Source organism: Puma concolor, chromosome A3, assembly GCF_028749965.1.
Source record: "Puma concolor isolate L17-30 chromosome A3, mPumCon1.1.hap2, whole genome shotgun sequence".
NCBI lineage: Eukaryota > Metazoa > Chordata > Mammalia > Carnivora > Felidae > Puma > Puma concolor.
The window spans coordinates 18,321,188-18,345,048 of record NC_141669.1 but is presented as its reverse complement, the minus strand read 5'-3'; the positions used below and the strand labels follow the sequence as shown (position 1 = coordinate 18,345,048).

General features: G+C 42.0%; 1 long non-coding RNA gene across 4 annotated transcripts in view; it reads right to left on the bottom strand.

Moving 5' to 3' along the window:
• Positions 1–4,989: 4,989 nt before the first annotated feature.
• The window catches only part of LOC147582283 (uncharacterized), a 33,961-nt gene continuing 15,089 nt past the window's right edge, over positions 4,990–23,861 (bottom strand). For 2 of the 4 annotated variants that reach the window (XR_015248928.1, XR_015248931.1), the window contains exons 3-5: positions 15,050–15,206; positions 14,165–14,354; positions 4,990–5,445 (exon numbers count right to left, since the gene is read on the bottom strand). This is a non-coding gene — a long non-coding RNA (uncharacterized LOC147582283). Of the gene's footprint in view, positions 5,446–7,418; positions 7,557–14,164; positions 14,355–15,049; positions 15,207–23,861 lie in introns of those variants that run through there. The other 2 variants (XR_015248930.1, XR_015248929.1) reach the window with 2 other exon arrangements.

Here is a 23,861-nt window from a genome sequence, read left to right as displayed (position 1 = left end):
GGTGCGTGGGCCACAGTTGTATCCAGGGAAATCTAGGGGAGTGAGCCTGATTAGGACATTCCCAAGGAATCTTAGTGGAGTGCAGGAAGCCCTCTGTAATAGATATTCCTGCATGGCCCAGGCCAGGAAGAAAAAAAGAAAGGATTGGCACAGCAGGACATGCAGATAGGAGGGAGCCTGGAGATAACATTTAGTTCACATTCCCAGACAATAGGTCAGGAGACAGAGGCTCACACAGGGGCTGTCATTCACCCCAAGGCACACAGAATGGATGGTAGAGCAGGAACCAGAGTCCTGGTGTCCTGTTCTGGGCTCCTTCCTTCCTTGCCTTCCACCCCACAGCCCCAGGATTGATCTCAAACTAAGGAGATTCTATTGTGATTTCTACATGTCCTGTGAGATGGCCTCATGCTCCTCAGGAAGGTCAGGGGTCATGTCCGGTCCCCCCGTCTCTGAATACAGCTAAAACAATAGCCATGTAACTCACGCAGGCAGGAGAGTCCCCCCAAACCAGCCCAAATCTGCTGAATGAATGAACGACCCCCATGAATGAATAAGATTATGACTCAGGAATCTAATTTGTATCATCCTACCTGACTACAGACAGCGTGTGGTCCAGGGAAGGCTGACATTCTGAAACAGCCTGACAGTGGGTGGAAGACAAAGGAAGCAGGCTGTCACCAAAGTTACTTTGCAGATTCTCAGAAAGGACTGTCTCTGGACAGCCAGGGGTGTAGGATTAGATCTCTGAGGAGGGAGGAAGGGACCGAGGACCATCTGAAGGGGCGATCCCTAGGAGGCAACACGCAGATCTCAGCCACTGACGGAGCCATGGGGCAGAGGAGCGCGAGACTAGTGGGACCAACTCCATACTGCTCTGCACAACTGAGTCAGGGTTCAGGCTGGTCCCTTGGAGTGGGGGGCTGTTATGGACTGAACTGTGTCCCTCCAAAGCTCACCTGGCAAAGCCTTATCACCCAATGTGATTGCTTTGGAGATAGGTCCTGTAAGGAGGGAATTACGTTTTCTTGAGGTCACTGGGGTGGGGCCCTAATCTGATAGGACTTGCGTCCATATAAGAAAAGAGAACCCAGAGCTCTCTCCCTCCGCATGTGCGCAGAGAAGAGGCTGTGTGATGACACAGTGAGAAGGTGTTGTAAGCGAGTTGAGGAGACAAACACGTGAGACCCGTCCCGCTGGCCCTCGAGGTTGGGCTTTTAGCCTCCAGAACTGTGAGAAAATACATTTCCATCATTGAAGCCCCCCAGTCTGTGACATTTTGTTCTGGCAGCCTGAGTGTACTAACTCTGGGGCTGGTAGTCTCAAGCAGGGGAAGTGCAGAGGGAGTTAGGGCCAGGGGAGCAACAGGGGACTCCCATTCTTGTCGACAGCTCTGTGTGTGCAAGCAGTCTCTCTTGGTGAGCCTTAGCAGAGTGGAACAGCCCAGGGCTTTTCAGGCACTGATGTTCTGTGCTTTCTCCTTTTATGAGGTCCTAAAAACAAGCTGGGATCTTTCTGGGAAAATGGGAAAAGGATCAAGTGGCCTCTGATAGCCATTGTAACCCTAAGACTCTAACTACAAGAGTGACACGCGCAGTTTATCATTGAAAATGGTTTATTGGGGTTTTTTAACTGCAAGATTGGAAATCTTTTCACTCCATATATGAGGGAGTAACAGCGGGCTAATTATAAATGAGTATTTATATATATTTATTTTGGATTATATATTCCGGATGTTTTTCAGTGAAAGCAAGTCAAATGGCTGTCAAATACACATGGTGTTCAGCAGAAGCTGTCTAGGTATTTACACGGTCTGGGAGGTTTTGCAAACGTATACAACAGCTGCAAAGGGCCAGACACATTCTCTGGTTGACCCTCTGCCCACCCACTAGTGGAGTTAATTTGTGGGGACCCTCCCGGGGTCCCTCTGACTCGCACTCAGGTGGTATCGATGCTTTGGCTCTGGACCCTGGGCCCAGCATCCACCCTCAGCCCCTCTGTCTGCTGCGCTCCTCTAGATCCCATTTCAGATCAAACACCAAATGTTGTCCAAGCAATTACCGTGCACCCAGCTCTGTGCTTTGCTGGACTGGGAGATAGTGGCTGAAATGACCTCTGAGGTTACTTCCAGCCAGAGACAGGGGAGGCTGCAAGAATGCACATTCTCAGGGAGCTCGGGTATCACTCCTCCAGGAAGCCTCCCTGATTCTGCAGACAGCAGAAGTGTTTAGCAAGCTCCATTAATTCCCTTTCCTCCTATACACAGAAATAGACGCTACTTTCCTACCGTCCCTTCATAGAAATGCACTCCATGTGACAACGGAATGTGGGTGGGAGTGATATGTGTCACTTCCAAATTTGGCTCCTAGCTGCTCCATTTTTACCTTGTCTGCCAGTGTAAAATGCTGAGGTCCTAGGAATTGGCGGGAGCTGCCTTATCTGAGAAGCCTGGATCCCTCAGTGACCATGTGGAGCAGGGCCCCCACATCTGACTGTGACAAGAGTGAGAAATAAACCTGCACTGAGCTAAGCCTCTGAGAGGTAGAGGTGGTTTGCGCAGCAATTGGCCTGTCCAGGCTGATACACTGGTTGAAAGTTGAAAACAGTGGTCATTTGCTAATTGAACACACCCTCAGGTAGGGCACTCGGGAATATGCCTCTTGGGAATATGCGTGAACAGTTTTCTAATTTGGTAGGGCTATGAATGCAAACCATGGCCTGTCTGACTCCAGAGAGTGTGCTCCTGACCCATTTCTGCTTTGTCACTCTCCAGGCTACAGTGGTAGCCATCAGTGCCGTGGAAGACTGTAAGGGAGAGCCTAACTCATAATATTCCTGAGCTGGAGAGAATTCTAGAAGTTGTGCATATGGGCATTTTTTGTTGTGTGAATTGTGTCTCTATTTCACCTGCGTGTTCCTATCCCGTCCCCTCACCTCTATCCTCCCAAAAGAAACCAAAGCAGCTTGTGAGCTGGGTCTAGAACCATCTCTTGGGGTAACCTTCAGGCCGAAGGCAGCAAGCTCAGAGAGTAGGCTTTTGCAGATGGCCACTGTGGCACTTTCGGGAGCCCAGCCGAGATGCAGAGGTCCGATGTAGTGACTAGGCCTGCAGTCCACAGGCACACAATGGCAGAGGCCTGGTCTTGGGCACCCACGACCCCTGAGGTGCACTTCTATTTAATTGGGAGGTTCGCAAATAGAGAAATTCATAGCATTCTCAGCGGTTCCCTTGCTCGGCTGCCTCCCCAGTCTGGGCCTTGGCAGCACTTGCCTCTGTATAAATCACATTCCATCAGCGTAACTGCGGGGCTTCGGGGATCGTTTTGGAATACCAGGATGTTAATGCATCGGGTTTTGTTCCAAGCAGTGAGCCACCTCCTGGGATTTGGGAATCTCTCTTTTAAATCCAGATAGCACTAATGAGCTAGTAAGGGCTCCTGACCTCCTTGACTCCTTCCCTCACTCGCGTGGCTGCTCTGGGCATTGGAGTCAGCCCCGTGTGCACTGCACTGCAGCCAGCCATGGGCCCGACATAGCCGTGGGCTTTCAGTGCAACTGGTTCCACCTGGAGGCATTCAAACTGCAATTTCTTCTTCCTTTTTTTTCTCCCTAAATTATTGAGTACACCTAAAAGTGCTTTTCACTTACAGGCTCTGGGTAAATGTTTGTGGTTATTTTGACGGCAATTGCACTGGTGTCCTTTATAACAGGGTTTGGCCAGGAGCTTTCCTTTAATTCTATACCCAGGCAAAAATTATGCTGGGGTGTCGAGGAGGTGGTCTGAAAAGGGGAGAGTGATAAGGGGAAGACACAGGCTGACAAGCAGTTAAATATCACTTATCCTTTTAGCTAAGCCTGGCTCTCAGTGCCGGTGACTCAGAAATGCCTTGTGTAACACTTATTATGTGTCAGGGGCTGTTCTAAGTGGGTGTACAAATATTTACCAATCTACTCTTCTGCACTATTTTTATGTTCACTTTACCATAAGAAACCTAGGACACAACAGAGAGGCTAGGGAACTTGTCCAAAGTCACAGAGCTGGTAAGGGGGGCTGCCAGGGTTTGAAGCAGCAGCCTCTGGCTCCAAGGACCACACACTTAATCACTGTGCCGTTTCTCTCCTCCACAGCTATTCCTGCCTCTCAAGCTTGGCTCAGATTGTTCATCTTACCTAGAATGCTCTGTTCCTTTCCTCTTCACACTTCTGAGTTCTAGCTCATCTTTCAAGGCCAGCTTACAACCTAGTTCCCACAAGAAGCCTTCCTGAACATTCTGCACCGTGCTACAGTTGACTAACTCTGAAATCTGGTAGCACAGTGTTTCAGGGCATGGCACTTGGCACTAAACTATATAGCCTTAGATCGAACCAAGCCCTATCTCTATGACCTTACATAAATTAATTAACTTCTGTGAGCTAAGTTTTCTTATCTGGAAGTGAAAATATGTGTTGCCCAACAATACAACCCAACAGGGCTGTTGAGGGGATTAATTGGATTGTCATACCTACGATACTTCGAAGAGTGCTCACTTACTCAGACTTACTCAGATATATGCATTTTTGAAATTATTATTGCTATCATTATTGTCATTATTGCACATTGCTTTTCCTATTGCTCTTGTATCACACTTACACTTTCCTTGTCTGATCCTTATCTCTTGTAAGATTGCAGGATTATTTGCACCTGTTGAAGACCAAGATTGGTTGTGTGTGTGTGTGTATCTATCTATCTGTCTACCCATCTATCTGTCTATTTAATTCCCTGGTACTTAGATTAGTATCCTGCAAGAAGTAAGCATTCATTTAATGGCAATAATTAATTAATGAGTTGAAGGTAGCTAATATTATATCCCTAGGTGCAAGAATTCACAAATCCCTTTCTCTCCCACTGAATTGCATATAAATATAAGTCACAGGTCTTCATTGATCTTGGAATGGTACACCTCGGGGGAAATTGAATCTGTCATAGTTCAAAGAAAACCCACTCCTAAATAAGTTAACAGATGCATTCATTAACTGAGGTGGTCCAGTTAAAATAGGGCACACACTTGGTGGGATTTGAATATCAATAGTCTGTAGAGAAGCATCAGCTTCCAAGAATGTTTGGCTCCTGATGTGACCTTCTTAACCTTTGCTTTCCGGTCTAGTCTTCAGAGAGGCTGCCGCTCATGTATGATGGAGATACTGCAGACATACCGTGCTAGGTCATTGGGAAACCATCTGAAGACTGATGTCTTATCTCTTGAAGCACATGGCAAAGAACCACTTACAGAACCTTCTCTATTATTTCACTATTTAGACCCTTAGGTTCATTGACTTCAGAATAGTTTTACGGAATCACTCTGAAGTCAATAAGTCTCCATGACTTGGAAGGAGGCAGGAAGCTACTGAAGGGCTCTGGGTCTGCAGTTGACTGGCTCCATGCAAGACAGAGGCATGCTGCTCCTGCTGAAAATAGGGACAAGAGTTTAACTCCACGAGGGCGGGCGGCTGGCTCAGCACAAATCGCTGTGCTCAACTTCAAAGGGCAGGGCCTCCTGCAGTCTTCCTGGGAGCAATAACATTCTTCCGTGGTTGTTTTGGGACGCTGGCCTTTGCGAAGGTGGCAGCTGAATAGTTATGGAGAGTAGGACCTACTTTTCTCAGAAATGTGCTCTGGTTTCCCAGGGCATTCCTCCTGGAGCATTGGCATCCTATGCCATCCCTGAGGGCTTCAGCAGAGCTCCAAATAGCCAAGATGAGGAAAATGAAGCACCAGGAAGCAGTGTGAACCACAATGCTCCTTTGCCCTAACCCTCTACTCCCCCCTTTTCAAAGTATTTCCTACCTGCTTTCATATAGAGCCCTGGAGAGCACTGAGATCTTTTCCCTTCCTGTTTAGGGACAAGTTTGGGATGAGCAGGTAGGTTGTCTCACACTTTCCTGGCTGCCCTGAATGAACCATACATTGGATGGCATCCCACAGATTGCTCAGCTTTTCTTTGGCATTCTGTCCTGGCAGGTGTGGAGGGACAGAGATAACTGGGTGGTTCGAGGAAAGGGAAGAGGTCAGTGTTACCCTCCACCCCCATCCCCAAGTGGTTTTGGTAGCAAGGCAACAGTTATCCTGTGGAGTTATGTATGTAACTTGTTAGTGGTTTCTCCAGTTCTTCTAAATAGCACTCCCCAGAACTCTTTTAAGTCATGCTTAGTATTATAAACAATTGTTAAGGATATTCATTTCACCTCAGTACCTTTTCCATAACATTATACGTTTCTTCATCCTTTTTATTTCATTCAGTATTTCATGCACCCTGTAAATCATAGCCACTAATCACCTCTCTGTCCCTGTGTCAACAACCAGGACTCTGGTCCAGTTCTCATCAACTCATGCTTAGATGATGGTGGTTCAACCGGACATTCTCCTCTCTGATCTGGGCATACCAGTTTATTCTGTGCTCCCTGAAGGATTAATCTTAAGCTGCTGCCTGGCTCAAGAAAATTCAGTGGCTTCCCATTGTCTACTAAAAGTTGAGCTTAGCCTAGCTTTTAAGGTCCTTTAGAATCAGGCTATAATCGCTTTTTTTCCCAGGAGTCCCTAATATATACTTCATAATTCTCATCCCCAAATTTTCTCCACACTGCAGATGTTTGCATTGCCACACAACACGTTGTCTCCCTGAAATGCCTGACACTCTTTTGTGCCTCGTCTGCCAAGTCATCTAATTTATTTGGCAAAGAAAGAGTGCTTTCAATACCTCCAACTTTGGCTCTCTTAAAGACCTGGCTTGTCTTAACTACTTCACATCCATTACCCACTGCCTTGTTTTCAGAAATCTAAGTGTCTTCTGCCTACATTACTGGACCATTAGCTTGATGCCGTATGAAATAGAACATCAGCTCTGACACCCCTACCCAGATTTTTTCCCCCAACAGTACTTACCCACATAGGGCCAGGATTATAAGAGCTCCACAAATACTCTAAAAATAAATTATTTAAATTCCACCTTTGGGAACTCGGTGGTTGGTGGACAGTCTTATGCAAAGGAAAAATAACATGTATTTTATAGTCAGTATTATTGGAGGGGACACACCTGGAGATGCCACTTCCTTGATAGAATCTTTCTTTATTTGAAGGGACCCTGAGTGGAAGGAAGGCCCACCCCTGAGTTTCAGGAGGATAAATTGCCTTGCCCTCCCTCACCTTCTTTGCTGTACTCTTTCCTCCACTTGGAATTCCCTTCCCTCCCCCCAACCCTTGATATATTCTTTCCCAGCCTTTGATATTAAACATAAAATATTATCATGCTAGTAAAGCCTTGGCCAGGCCTCAGCTCTCCATTGTCATTTTATGTTATTTAAAATAAAAAGACATAAAAGTTAACACAATTGCCCAGTACATATATGACCTGATTGTTTTGGGAATATAAATCTTACCCCATCTGCGGACCTGTGGTCTGTCTTGAACTGGCCCTCCATGCTGCTTTCTCATTATCATGGAGAGATGGCAGGCTTTGATCACCTGTCCCTAGTTTTTCCTCCATGGAATGCGCTGGCATTCTGGCTTTCTCTGCTCCCATCTGTGAGAATTGCATTGGTATACTTTTTCTGCCTAGATACCAGACACCTTCCTCAAGGGCAAGAACATTGTGATTTATACCTCTCTGTTCTCTCATTGCTGATTCTGGCGTCTAGCACAGCAGTGGGACTCAGTATCTATTCATTCACTGAATAAAGGGATTGAATAAATACCAGCTAGACACTTTCCTAATCATCTTTCCTTATCTTAATTTGTGTGCCCATTCTTAGGTGCATGACTATGTATATATTCCTGATTAAGGAGAACTAAATAGGTCAAGTGACAGAAAGCAATGAATAAATCCATAATTTATAGTTTGGTTTAGGCTTCTTACTCTTTACATAGTAAGGCTCGGCATTAGTAAAACTTTCAGGCATTAGTAGGGAAACCTAGAGACTTTGTTACATCCTAGAAATTCTTATTCCATGCCTCATGCTACTTTCTTCCTTGAAGTAGGGCCCATCAACTTAGTCTACCTTTGTTTCCTTTCTTTTCTTTTTTTTTTTTTTTTTTTACGATCCTTATCCCCAGTATATCCCTTAGGATTCTTCAATGTGGGAGGCACCATCTCTTCCAGATTGTTTTACTCTTTCTATTGCTACAGGGAAGTATAAGGAGGAAATAAGTAACAAATATGGGAAAATTACAAAAGCTTAAAAATTCCAGTCATGTCCTTGACCTCATTCTTTGGCCTTTCTAACATGGGCACTGCTTGTAGCAGGCAGTGTTAACCAATGGTTATTTCGAATTGCTAACTCAGCCACTTGCTAATTAGGAGGGACTTGGGCAGTCTATGTAACCTTGGCACTCTCGGTTTTTCCATCTGTGAAAAGGAGACGCTGAAGCTGCCTCTCAGGGTGCTTATGAGCATCTTGTGGGTTGATGTAAGGGTGCTCCTAGCCCAGAGTGCATAACATTGTTACAGCTTGGACCACTGTGTTAAATGTCACTGAAGCAGATGCTGCTGGAGTTATTGCCAACTGTGGTACGTACTGGACACAGGTGTTACTTTTTCTTCCCAGGGCTGGTACTCCCTGAAATCCTGCTGCCTTCTCAGCTCCATTTCTGGAGTGAGGACCGCCTGAGCTTCCTTGACCTTTTAGGCAAGACCTAATGAACTAGGTGCAGAGAAGTCAAGCCAAGGAGAGCAGAGGTAGAAGGCAAAACCAAAACCCAGCTCAAGGATAAATGCAAAGTGGTTTTCTGTTTTGGGTTTTTTTTTTAAAGTTTATTTATTTTTGAGAGAGAGAGTGAGCATGAGCCAGGAGGGGCAGAGGGAGAGAGGGAGACACAGAATCGGAAGCAGGCTCCTGGCTCCTAGCTGTCAGCACAGAGCCTGATGCAGGGCTCGAACCCATGAACCATGAGATCATGACCTGAGCTGAAGTTGGACGCTAAACCGACTGAGCCATCCAGGCGCCCTGCAAGTTGGTTTTCTTGAGAAGGCCTCTGGAAGGGGCTCAGATATTCATAGTTTAAGCCAAACAAACACGGGGCGCCTGGGTGGCGCAGTCGGTTAAGCGTCCGACTTCAGCCAGGTCACGATCTCGCGGTCCGGGAGTTCGAGCCCTGCGTCAGGCTCTGGGCTGATGGCTCAGAGCCTGGAGCCTGTTTCCGATTCTGTGTCTCCCTCTCTCTCTGCCCCTCCCCCGTTCATGCTCTGTCTCTCTCTGTTCCAAAAATAAATAAACGCTGAAAAAAAAAAAAAAAAAAAAAGACAAACAAACACAGGCGAACAGCAGATACAATTTCTTGATTTGACTGAAAGCTCTTTGGGTGGGATCAAAATCTCTCAGAATACACCTTGCTTATCTCTGTGGGTGCTTGGGCTCTCTTCTAGGCGGCTCTGACTCCTGACTCCTATTGCCCTCCTTAATAGCAGAACAGAAGCCCCAGCCTTCCCAGATATCAAAGATAAAATGATAAACTCTTTTCAATGAATAAATAAATGAGCGAGTGAATGAATGAATGTATACATGAATATAAGAGAGACAAGGCCCCTATGACAAAGCAGAAGCTGTCTAAGACAGTAATCCCAAATCCGGACCTCCAGCCTTCCCTTGGAAGGACAATATATATGTAAATAGAGCCATCACGTTTAGAATGTCAGGCCTCAGAGGGTTCCTCTGGAGCTTACAAAGGCCACTTCACACTTCTCCATGAAATTACAAAACTTGACAGCTTTCTTAACACAGTGATGGTGAGGAATAAAAACTTCAAAAATTATGCTATTTGAAAAGTAAACTATTTACTGTTCAGAGGAAAAGAATCTGAACTTAACTACTTGGCTGCTATCAGAATGTAACCCTATGACACAACAGTGATTTAAAATGTAAAATAGAGCTTTAGGCATGCAGAGAAGGAAGGTGCTATCCCCGCCAAAGCCCAGCTCTGTGGCACCTTCACCTGCAGGGACATGACCGAGGCCAGGCACTCACCCATCACTGCCTGGACCGGATCATAGACTACCTGAATTTGTAGGTTTTTCTCCACCTGCACCTCCTCACTGCCAAGGATGTAAAAGAAACATGACAAATGAAGGCCTGGATATACATTTTCATGAAGGAAGTATGCACTAAGTGAAGTCTAGGTTCATAGCCAAGGCAGGCATTCTTAAAAAACTTAATAAGTGACCTCTAGGAATAAAGGAATAGAAGGTTGTATGTGAAATGCATTGTGCCCCTGTGTGTCATCCCTGTGATAATGAGTTAGCTTGATCCAGGTCTAGAGATGTGCATATGGGCCCATACAAATGGGCTCACACTCTAGAGCTGTGGGCCTTGAGAATGCGTCCTTCAATAAGCCTCACATCTTCCTGTTGAATTTTGTAAGATGGAAAAGACCAGGCAAGGCTCCGCGGTGTGCAGTGGTCAACACAATCTTTATTGGCCTATATGCCCCTCCTTAGTTGTGGGCACCTGCTGCCCCAGGGCCTGGCAGTGTGCACTGGGGTCAGTGCCAGTGCCTGTGGAGCTGGTGCTGTTCACAGTTTCAGTGTGAGTCGGCAGACGTGGCCTCGGGTGGGGGCAGGGACAGATGACCTCTAAGTTCCCTTCCCATCTCAAGACTCTGTGATGAACTCAGAAGACATGACCCCGATATTCTGCAAAATTAAACTGTCACCTAGAATTCTAAAGACTTTTTGTGGGTCTCTCCCACTTTTTTGCAGAAGACAAATCCAAAACGTGTAGCCTATAGACAGAAATGTGATCCAACAGTTTTGTTCTTGTTTTTCTTTTTTGATTGCACCATAGTATTAATATAATTATGTGAAAGCACATGACCAAATATGAAATGTTTCATACACTAAAAATCACAAACACTTTATAACTGCAGCCAAAACACTCAGGAGCTCTAGGCAGGAGTAAGCCAAGCTTAATTTTTAGAGGAATATCAAAGCCAAAGAAGCAAACCAAGGAAGTCGCCTATGGATGTAAAATTTTGGGCACCGTTCAGTTCAATTCAATTCCGTTCAACAAATATATGTATCTACTAAGTAGCCCCAGGGCACTGTGCCTGTTTCTGTTCCATATGAAGAGGGATTGGCATTACACATATGGTTTCATAGAGATGGTGAGAGGTGGATGAGAGCAAGAGCACAAGTAGTTTTCCATTTAATAATCATAATTATAAAAACAATTAGGAAAAGCTACCATTTACCAGAGGGCCAATCATATGCCAGTGTTTATGCCACACCAGGCCCTCTATACGTACGTGAATGCTTGCATACACGATTCCTAATCCTTAAAACAACTCAGCAGAGATAGTTATTCTTATTTCCCGTTTTCTCCATGAGAAAATCAAGTCATAGAGAGGTTAAGTCACTTAGCCAAGGTCACCCAGCTCTCAGGTACTGAGCCAGACTTCAGAGCCAGCACGCTGTGCATCTCACCTACATTAACCTACATTTCACCACCTTCTACTATGGCCGTTACTAGCGGGCAGAAGGGATGAGGCCTGAACCTGGCCTGTGACTTTTGGTGAGAGTGGCTCAGCTGTGCTGCGCCTATCCTCCCAGGCCCTCCTACACGCCGCCTAAGCCAGGAACCTCTCCTTGTTATTCCAAAGGGGCCAGACAGTGGGCCAGGCAGGAAGCAGAGAGACAGCTTCTGAACCTGGCTTTGAGCTTCATTAAATCCTCTCAGTCGTTGGTTAGGGCCAAGTATCTTCCAGCCACCATCATATATAGTCTTCCTTTTTCCTGTTTAAGTCAATTTGACTACAAATGCAACCTTGCTGACGTGGAGTTATCAGTAGCTGAGCAGGGGCTCATCTACCTCGGGGGCAGAGCTTCCTGGGAGTGAGGCTTTGAAAGACAGCTGGCTTGTTCCCTGAAGTAGGTCACATGCTCTCAGCCCTCTCCTCCTCCTCCTCCTCCTCCTCCTCCTCCTCCTCCTCCTCCTCCTCCTCCTCCTCTTGGAGCCACCCAAGGGGAAGCTCATGGGAAAGCAGCAGGTTACTCCCTATCAGCAGAGATACATCTTTGCCCCCTGCAATGGGCTCTGCTGGTCCGGTAGCCACAGGCAAGCTGTGTTTTATTCACGAACATCCCTTCTTGTTTCAGCAGATAATGGACTCTAGTTAGGAGACAACACCATAAACACAGCATAAACATTGGGATGCAAAGCTGGAATGAGTCTGCATATAAATAAGAGTGCTGGGAGCCAGGGAGGTAATAAGTCAGGAATGCAATGGAGAAAGGTTATTAAGAGAGGAGCTTGTAAAAATCTGCAACAAGGCTGAAAGCTGGGAGCATTTCTTGATTACAGAGGACTAAAGGCAGCGGCCTGTCTCATCTGTGCTCTGCCTAGCTGGGTGGCTGGACTCCGCACTTAAAATCCTGCTGTTACTCACTTTGTTCAGTCATGAGGTTGGGATTTTATACACTTAAAACAAAGGAGAGTTGTCGGGCTGTTGTGAAGGTTGTACGTGAGTGAAAGCATTATGAAAAACTGATGTTGCTGCACAAATGGAGGCTTATGTGATTCTTAATTTTGGAAAGTGGCTGAGATGACTCTTTTACGCATCTGAGCCCTCTTCTTGGTTGAATATCAAGCAAAGTTATCTTTTGTAATAGAAATCTCTCAGGGACCTATCAGGTATGAATGAAACCAAGGGTATTTTCTGTTGTGTTATAGTCAAAACAGAAAGGTCCTTTTTATTGGCTTTATGGTCGTCAGGATACGTATGGTAGTCTTTGCGGCAGTAAGAAGTAAATCCCAAATCCCACTGGCTTAACCACAGTACCAGAAAGGAGAATGTTTGTAGCTCTCTGACATGACACCCAGTATGTCTGGGGCATTTCTCCTGTGTCTCTCTTGCAAACAGTGTGTTCTGAGCCCTAGGTTGCTCCTATCCAGTAGCTACATGGTGACTTCGTTCACTGCCTCGGAAAGGAAAGAAAAGGCTGGATCCCATGATGAGAGGTTTTAGATAGTCAAGCCAGGAAGTGGTTTATCACATCCACTCCTATTCATAACCCAGTTTTGTGGCCCCAACCCAACTGCAAGGGAGGCTGTGATGTGTAGAGGAACCCTGGATGTCTTGGTGAGCTCTGTGTCTGCCTCACCTTTCTTAAAGTTAGCATCTGGCTAATGAATAAAGGGATAGCTTGTAGTCAAGGGAGAGATTACACTACTCTGATGTTGCTCCAGTGACATGTAAGTCTCTGGCCAAGATTATGAACTTGCATATTTTTGGGGCTGAGCAAGATTCCCAAAAGGATTTATCAACCAGCTGTAGACTTCTAATATGGTATTGTGATTTTAATTCTGGATACTGGTACATCTGAACCCTGGTTTATTCAGGATAAGACTTAAGTAATTTAGCCATATTTCCAGGCTAATTGTTGCCATGCCGTCTTAGCAGTTATGATATAATTGGGATAGTATTACCTTTTAGCCTTCTAATGCTGAGGCTAATAGCTTTGGTCAGGCATTTTACTATTGATTAGAACACTTTATTAAAAGCTTTGAATTGTGCAAAAAGAAAAATTTGTTAAATTCAGTCATATACATCGTATGGCCTAACATCTGGCATTTTCATAGTCTGAAGTCATCATAGATTGCTGACATTCGTTACCACCTTCAAACTTTCTAAATTTTAAAATGATTCAATGGTATCTTTTAGAGTTGCAGAAGATATCTCAGCATTGAGGTTATTGAGATTTAAGTTAATTAAACAAGGAGGCCATTAGACTGATGTGGCTGTAATGCCATGGCAGCCTATGTAAACACATCAAATTCTAAACCTGTAAATACATCAAGGTTATAAAACTGGAACCTATGGACAATGAATCACACACAGCCAAGTAGGCTTTAATCAGTAGTCAATCAATAATTTCCTTTGCTTCTGCCTTTTCTTTATTCTTTATAAAAGTCTCACCCAGAGTTCTTGTCTGGGGGCGGGGGCGCTTTCCACCACTTTCGATTTGATGCTACCCAATTCGAATCGGTTTTTGCTCAGATAAACCCTTAAAAATTTTAATATGCCTCAGTTTATCTTTTAACAGATTCCAATGTCATATTTTCATTGGAACAGAATGGGCATCTATAGAAAGCAATTGCTACCTTAAAATAGCACTCTGAATTTCAGTTAATTTTTAAATACCTTTTCCAGATGGACAGCCAACTGTTTTCATCAGTTTGGAACTTCCTAGCAGTGAAATGCTGGTGTATAAAGGTTACCCTTTCATTTTGTCTTCAACAATGCAGTCTGTTCTTAGACCCAGTCCATCTTCTCCCAGTTTGTGAGCTTGATGATTTGAATTCACCAATCCTAAACTCCATCTGTTTGTTGCCTGAAAACAGTTGAACAGATTTCAATAAATTTAGAAACTGTAAATAAATTGTTGAATAAGCCTGAATGATGGGTAGGATTTCAGCTCTGAGGATGGACAGCCATTGTATAAGACCTACAGATGTGGATTTGCTCCTGTCTCATCATCCACAGTTCAGATAAGAGCATCCTACTTTCTCATACTCCAAGTGGTGACATCATTTCCTTCCAAAGTTTGCAGAAGAAAGTAAATCTAGACTGAATTTAAACTGAATTTAAACCTCAGGCTTCCCTAGGTTTTTGAAATTAATCATCTATACATTCCTTTTGCATTTCCATCAGTTTTCCTACAGAAGAAACAAATAACAAACAAAGGGAAAAGCTATAACACAGTACATAAAACATTTGTATATTATTTCATTCTTAAAGAATTTGAATATATTCTAACAGCAGAAGTTATGGTTCTTTTAGAGGCATTGTGGAAACACCAGGAATTCTAGGGAACACATGTTGATATAAAACATAAGTCACACAATAAGAGCTACCTTTCTTTTTTCTCCTAACTACTATTTACTGCAGGTATATTATATTTCAAGCATTGCTAAGCATTTTCCATATGGTATTCCATTAATATTTGCAAAGAAGCTGTCATTTATACTTTCTGGTCCTCGTTTAACAGATGAGAAAAGCAAGTCTGGAAAAGGCTAAGTAACTTGCCAAAATCACAAGGCTGGTAGGTAGAGGAGATGTGATTCTAATGCAGGTCTTTATCCTCTCCTTTTGATTTCTTTTGATTTTTTTTATTGAAGGGATTGGGTGGTGCCAGTGAAGGAAGATGCATCTTTCTTCAAGTTCTTTGTTGCTTCCGGAAAGTCTGTGTTGATTAAGGAAAAGAAGATGTTTAAGTTTTTGTTTCACAGACATCCTTTGATATTCCTATTTCAGATCATTCTTTTAAAGGGACAGCTAGGGCATGCATGCTAACTTCCTTCTATAATCACATTACTCAGAGATGGATACAGGCATCTGAACATGATTAGAGTCCTTTTTTTCTGTATTGCTATCATGAAATGTGGGTTCAAAGTACATTTCAGGTCTTGTTTGTTTTCATATTGACAAACCTCCTGTACCTTCCAGTGATTACCTTTTTTAAAAATTAAGTAAGGGGCGCCTGGGTGGCTCAGTCGGTTGAGCACCCAGCTTCGGCTCAGGTCATGATCTCACGGTTTGTGAGTTCGAGCCCCGCGTCGGGTCCTGTGCTGACAGTTCAGAGCCCGGAGCCTGTTTCGGATTCTGTGTCTCCCTCTCTCTCTGTTCCTCCCCAGCTCTGTCTCTCTCTGTCTCTCTCTCTCAAAAATAAATAAACATTAAAAAAAAATAAAAAAAAAAATTAAGTAAACTTTGTTGAGATGCGATTTACATAATGAAGATTTAACTATTATAAGTGTCCAATTCATTGAGCTTGGGTAAATATGGACACTCATGTAACCACAAGCACCATAAGGATAGATATTTCTATCATTCCAGAAAGTTCCTTTCTATCTTTTGTATCTCATCCCTATGACCACATATTTGATATTTGGCTCAGGTAATCATTGATTTTTATGTGATTGTAGATTTGATTTGCATGTTGTAGAAGTTGCATAGGTGGAATCATATAGTACGTGCTCTGCACTTTTTTTCCTTCTTAGAAAAATGTTTTTGAGATATATGCTTTTTAAAAAATTTGTTTTTAACGTTTATTTATTTTGAAGGAGAGAGAGAGAGAGAGAGAGACAGAGCATGAGTGGGGGAGGGGCAGGGAGAGACAGGGAGACATAGAATTTGAAGCAGGCTCCAGGCTCCGAGCTGTCAGCATAGAGCCCAATGTGGGGCTCGAACTCATGAGCCATGATATCATGACCCGAGCCGAAGTAGGATGCTTAACCAATTGAGCCACCCAGATGCCCCCAGATGCCCCCAGATATATCCTTTTTGATGCATGTATCAGTAGTTAGTGCTTTTTATAAGAAGGTAGTATTTATTGTATAGATATAACACAATTTGTTTATCCATTCACCTGTTGATGGATATTGGGGTGGATGCCAGTTTGGGGCTATTATGAATAAAGCTATAAGAACATTTTTGAATACATTTTTTTGGTGAATATATGTTTTCATTTCTCATGGGTAAATATCTAGGAGTAGAATTGCTGGTCAACATGGTAAAGCTATGCTGAACTTTTAGGAAACTAACCCATTATTTACCAAAGTGGTATACTCCTATATGAGAGTTCCAGTTACTCCGCATTCTGAAGAACACTAGGAATTGCCAGTATTTTTAAAATCCTGGCCATCCCATTGCATGCAATAGTTTTTATTTGCATTTCCTAAAGACTAATGGTTTGGGGCATATTGTAAGGTGCTTATATAACATTTTTCCTAATCTTTCTGTTTAACTATTTTGTCCATTTTAAAAATTGGATGTATCTTCATAGGGTTGGGTTGTAAGATACAAATCATTTTTCAGATACATGTATTCTAATGTAATATCACAGACGGTCATCCTTTTATTTACTGCCTTTCAGGGAGTCAGTTTTTAAATTTTGATGAAGTCCAGTATAGCAGTGTTTTCTTTTATGACTTGTGTTTTTCTCTTCAATCTAAGAAATATTTGTCTATCTGAAGGTCACAAAGATTTTTCCTGTGCATTCTTCTAAACTTTTAGAGTTTTCACTTTTCACATTTAAGCCTATAATTATTTTAAGTTAATTTTTATGTATGGTATGAAGTAATGATCAGGTTTTATTTTATATAGATACCCGGTTTTCCAGCACTTTTTGTTGAAAAGACTATCTTTTCCCCATTGAAATATCTTGGCCTCTGAAAACCCATTGATCATATGTGTACAGGTCTATTTTGAGACTCTGAATATGTTCCCATTGATCTATTTGCTTATATTTGTGTCTTACTAGGACTTTATAGATCTTGAAACCAAGTTCTATAATTCTTCCATTTCTCTTCTTTTTTAAGTATTTTTTTAAGGTTTATTTATTTATTTATTTTGAGAGAGAGCCTTATGTGGGGCTCTCAAGGATTGTGAGATCATGACCTGAACCAAAATTAAGAGTTGGATGCTTAACAGACCGAGCCACCCAGGTGCCCCCATTTTGTTCTCAGCAAAGTTTTATAGTATTAAATAAATAAAACTTGCATATGTTTTGTTAGATTTATTCCTAAGTATTCAATTTTGGATGCTATTCTAAATAGTATTATTTTCAATTCAATTTTTAATTTTTTTTCTTAGTATATAATTGATTTTTGTATCTTGTTTCCTGAAACTCAGTTCAACTCATTATTAGCTCTAAGGTTTTCTCTAATGGGTGCCTGGGTGGCTCTGTTGGGTGAGTCTCCAACTCTTGATTTTGGCTCAGACCATGATCCCACAATGGTGAGATTGAGCCTCACATTTCCCGGCACTGAACGTGGAGTCTGCTTAAGATTCTCTCTCTCCTTCTGCCCCTCTCCCCCATTCATGTTCCTTCTTTCTCTCTCTCTCTTAAAATAAATAAATAAATAAATAAATAAATAAATAAATAAATAAATAAATAAAACGATTTTTCTCTAGATGTATTAGAATTTCTTCACATAAAATTTCTTTATCTTTGAATAAAAGCATTTTTATTCTTTCTCTCAATCTGTATGCCCCTTTTTCTATCCTTATTCAGCTGGCTTAGACCTCTGAGTACAGTGCTAAATCGTAGCAGTGAGAGAAAACATCCTTGCCTTCTTTTTGTCCCTAAGGGGAAATAGTTAAATATATTTGTTGTTACCATTAAACATTGTGTTAACTGTAGATTTTTCATAGATACTCTTTACTAAGTTAAAGGAAGAGAATAGGTGTTAAATTTTGTCAAATGATTTTGTTATATCTATTGATAGGATCATATGTTTGTTTTCTCCACTATTTTTTTTTAATATGGTAAACCATATTGATTGGTTTTGAAATTTTATGCTAATTTTCTAATGATTGAATAGGTCCCACTTTGTCTTGGTATATTATTCTTCTTATACATTTCTATATTTGATATGCTAATATTTTGTTAAGGAATTTTGCCTCTATATTCATGAAAGTCTTCAGTTTTTTTTCTTTTTTAATTTTTCATTTAAAATTTTTTTGTTTATTCATTTTTGAAGGAGAGAGAGACAGAGCATGAGAGGGGGAGGAGCAGACAGAGAGGGAGACACAGAATCTGAAGCAGGATCCAGGCTCTGAGCTGTCAGCACAGAGCCTAATGCGGGGCTCAAGCCCACGAACTGGGAGATCATGACCTGAGCCAAAGTCAGATGCTCAACACACTGAGCCACCCAGGCACCCCAGTGTTCTTATACTATCTTTGTCTAGTTGTTTAGGTATCAGGATAATACCAGCCTCATAAAATAAATTGCAAAATATGTCAAGGAAGAAGTAAAACTTTCACTATTTGCAGATGATATGATACTGTATATAGAAAACCCTAGAGACTCCACCAAAAACCTGCTAGAATGGATAAATGAATTCAGTAAAGTTGCAGCATATAAAGTCAATATGTAGGAAATCTGTTGCACTTCTATTCACTAATAATGAAGCAGCAGAAAGAGAAATTGATAAAACAATCCCATTGATAATTTCACAAAAGAGAGAAAAATACTTAGGGATAAACTTAACCAAAGAGGTAAAAGACCTGTACTATGAAAACTATGATGAACTGATGAAAGAAATTGAAGATGACACAAAGAAATGGAAAGATATTTCATGCTCATATTGTAAGAACAAATATTGTTTAATGTCTTACTACCCAAAGCAATCTACAGATTTAATGGAATCTCTATCAAAATAGCAACGGTATTTTTCACAGAACTAGAAAAAAAAAAAATCCTAAAATTTGTATGGAACCACAAAAGTCTCTGAATAGCTAAAGCAATCTTGAAAAAGAAAAACAAAACTAGAGTCACCACAATTCCAGACTTTAAGTTATATTACAAAGTTGTAGTGATCAAAACAGTACGGTACTGGCACAACAATAGATACATACATCAATAGGACAAAATAGGAAGCCCAGAAATAAACTCACAATTATATGGTCAATTAATCCTTAACAAAGGAGGAAAGAATATCTAATGGGAAAAAGACAGTGTCTTCAACAAATAGTGTTGGGAAAATTGGACAGCTATGTGCAAAAGAATGAGACTGAACTACTTTCTCACACCATATATAAAAATAAACTCAAAATGGATTAAGGATGTAAATGGGAGACCTGAAACCATAATAATCCTAGAAGAGATCACAGGCAGTAATTTTGGCATCAGTCATTGCAACATCTTTCTAGATATTTCTCCTGAGGCAAGGGAAACAGAAACAAAAAATAAACTATTTGGACTTCATCAAAATAAAATATCCTGGAGTACCTGGGTGGCTCAGTCAGTTAAGTGTCCAACTATTGATATCATCTCAGGTTGTGATCTTGTGGTTGTGAGATTAAGCCCCACATTGGGCTCTTTGCTGAATATGGGGCCTGCTTGGATTTCTCTTTCTGTTTCTCTCTCTCTCTCTCTGCCCCTCCCTGGCTCTCTGTCTCTCTCAAAAATAAATAAATTAAAGTTAAAAAATTCTTCAGCACAGGAAAGGAAACAACCAACAAAAGTAAAAGACAGAATAGTGAATGGGAGAAGATATTTGCAATGACATATCTGATAAATGGTTAGTATCCAAAATCTATAAAGAACTTATAGACTCAATACCACAAAAACAAATAATCTAATTAAAAAATGGGCAGAGGACATGAACAGACATTTCTCCAAAGAAGATGTACAGATGGCCAACAGACACACAAAAAGATGTTCAACATCACTCATCATCAGGGACATGCAAATCACAACTACAATAAGATATTATCTCACACCTGTCAAAATGACTAAAATGAAAAACTCAAGAAACAACAAATGTTGGTGAAGATGTGGAGAAAAAGGAACCCTTATGAACTGTTGGTGGGAATGCAAACTGGTGCGGCCCCTGTGGAAGACAGTATGGAGATTCCTCAAAAAGTTGAAAATGGAAGTACTATATGATCCAATAATTTCACTACTGGGTATTTACCCAAAGAATATGAGACACTAATTCAAAAGGATATATGCACCCTAAGCTTATTGCAGCATTATTTATAATAGCCAAACTGTGGTAAAAGTCCAGATTTCCATCAATAGATAAATGGCTAAAGAAGTGGGATATATATACTTATATAAAAGAACTATTACTCAGCTATAAAAAAGAACGTGGTCTTTCCATTTGCAACAACATGGATGGATCTAGAGAGTATGATGCTAATAAGGGAAATAAGCCAACCAGAAAAAGACAAATACCAGATGATTTCATTCATATGTAGAATTTGAGAAAAAAAAAACAAAGGAAAAAAAACAAGCTCCTCCCCCCCCCCCAAAAAAAAACCCCACAATAGACTATGAACTATAGAGAACAAACCGATGGTTACCAGAGGGAAGGTGGGTAGGGGGATTGGTGAAAGAGCAAAGGGGATTAAAAGTACACGTATCTTGATAAGTGCTGATTAATTAATGTATGGAACCTGCTGAATCACTATATTGTACACCTGAAATAGTATAACACTGTATGCAAACTACACTGGAATTAAAAATTAAAAAAAAAAAACAAGAAAACAAGAAAAATTGAAAACAAATGAGCTAGCAGTGAGGAAGAGCCAAATAACATGAAAAAGAATTGGAAAATATTCTTACATTTTTCTCTTTAGAGAAAGGGTCTTGGTGTAGGAATGGTATTATTTTTTTCTTAAATGTTTGATAGGCTTCACCAGTGAAGACACCGTGCTTTGAGTTTTTGTTATTAAGAGGTTTTTAATTAAAAGTTCGGTTGTTCAGGGGCACCTGGGTGGCTAAGTTGGTGAAGCACTGGACTTCAGCTCAGGTCATGATCTCATGGTTCATGAGTTTGAGCCCCTCATTGGGCTTTATGCTGACAGCTCTGAGCCTGGAGCCTGTTTCAGATTCTCTGTCTCCCTCTCTCTCTCTCTGCCCCTCCCCCATTCATGCTCTGTCTCTCTCAAAAATAAACATTAAAAAAATTAAAAAAAAAATTAAAGTTCAATTGTTTTAATAGACCTATTGCTATTCAGATTTCCCATTTCTTTTTTCTGCTCTTTTGGTAAATTGTGTTTTTAAAAAAGTTTCTTATTTAAGTTGTTAAATTTATAGCCATATGGCTATTCTTAGTGTGTGTGTGTGTGTGTGTGTGTGTGTGTGTGTGTGTGTGTGTGTGTATTAGTTTTTAAATGTTTTATTTTTATTTTCAAGACAGAGAAAGACAGAGCATGAGGAGGGGAGGGGCAGAGAGAGAGGGAGACACAGAATCCAAAGCAGGCTCCAGGCTCCGAGCTGTCAGCACAGAGCCCGATGCGGAGCTCTAACTCACAGACTGCCAGATCATGACCTGAGCTGAAGTTGGACGCTTAACTGACTGAGCCACCCAGGCACCCCTAGTTTTTAAATATCTATAAAATACCCCAAATTCCAGCAGAATATAGTCTAAATCTATTTCTCACTCAAGTAAGATTTGCTAGAGGTCGTCTTAACCTTCAGGGGCTCCCAAGCATGTACTGAGTCAGTGATCTAGGCTATTAGATCTTGTGGTTCTGCAATCTTTATGCATGGTTCCCATACTCAATGCTGAATGGAAATAGAGTTAGAATATCTTGCAAGGTTTTCCCTTGCCTCAGTTTGGACACGAAACATGTCACTTCCACTCATAACCTTTGGCCAGAAACAGTCACTTGGATTTGTTCAGGTGCAAGAGAGCTAGGAGATATGGTGTCTAGTGTGCCCAGTGAGGAGAGAATACAATACTGATGAGCACTAATGATGTCTACCGAAGCGTTCATCTGTCACCTGACATTATGCTTCTCTCCACCACTGAAGAGAGCACTTCAGGCCATATTACATGCCTGTAATCCCTCCACCTGTTCAAGTGCTTTCATATCCATTATCTTAATGTGTCTCCAAATCACTGTGTGAGTTACGCAGGGCAGACTTTTTTAACCATATTGCCTTGGGCGAATTATGGTGAGTCCAGACACACATCAAAGGGGAGAAAGCAGAAAGAATTTTGCAGTTTTGTTGTGCTGATGATTCCCTGGGCAGAATACAGCATGCCATGCAGGACCAGTCAGGGGAAGCATGAGGGTCTGTCACCAAGGAGAGGGAGGGAAGGGAATGGTGGGCAAGCACCTTGTGATTTTTACAGGAAGGAAAGAGCAAGGAGAGGCAAGCAGATTTAGAATTGCCTAATTTAAAATCTTTCAACAGGATCTGGGTCATAAGGGCTATTAAAGGGTTTTCTGTTACCTGGCCCTGTTACTCACCCTGGAATCAGGTGAGTTATAAGGGCCAGGAGTATGAGTGCTTGATAAGGGAGGTGGTTGGGGTGTGGTCTCAACTGGCTTCTCAAGAAAAGGAACTGATGGGGCACCTGGGTGGCTAAGTCAGTTCAGCCTCCAACTCTTGATTTCAGCTCAGACCATGAACTCATGGTTCCAGAGATTGAGCTCTGCCTCAGGCTCTGGGCTGATGGTGCAGAGCCTGCTAGGGATTCTCTCTTTCCCTCTGTTTCTCTACCCCTTCTCCACTTGCTCTTCCTTTCTCTGTCCCTCTCTTTCAAATAAATAAACATTAAAAAAAAAATAAAAGAATAGGAACTGACTAGCCTCTAGCCTGGGCCTCAAAACTGGGTCAAGATAGCATTAAAAAAAAAAGTATATTACCCAGGTAGTATTTATTGTCCCCACTTTGCATTTAAGGTACTGAGTCACTTTGAGATTAGATCAATTACCTAAGATCATCTAATTATTACCTAGAGAGCCCTAGGCTTAGAACACAAAAACCCGATTCACTGATGGATGTGCTTTACAGTGCATTGCCTTACACATCAGGGAGGTTTAATAAATGCTTCTGTGAATCACACTACCCAATCAGAAGCCTGGGTTCCCCACTCTGTTGTCTCATTTAGGAGCATGGCCCTTCCTGTTCTCACAGAAGGTCATAATCTGTCAGTCCCAGAGGGGCCATTGGACCCAGTTCCTCTTGTGCATCAAGAGGAAGCACACGAGATAGTAGATACTGAATCCAGGATGGCAGCCTTTCGGGGGGTGGCAGCCTTTCGGGGGGTGGCAGCCTTTCGGGGGGTGGCAATAATTAGAGCTGGTGATTGAAGCTTTTCCAAAGCTAGGTTAACCTAGGCCATAGGTTAGCCTAACACTTCAGTGTCATCCTTTTAAAGGGATGTATGCATAGAACCATCACTTTCAATGATGCTTTAGGTCTTTCAAACACTAAATGGCACTCCTCCCTTACCACCGATCTCCCAAGCAACGTTGTCCAAGGCAAGCCTGCTGACTGCTGAATTCAGCTTTTTGGGGAAAAGCTAACAACCAGGAATTGACATGCTGTGCTGTTTAGGCCATATGAATATTAAGACCTATTTGCAAACA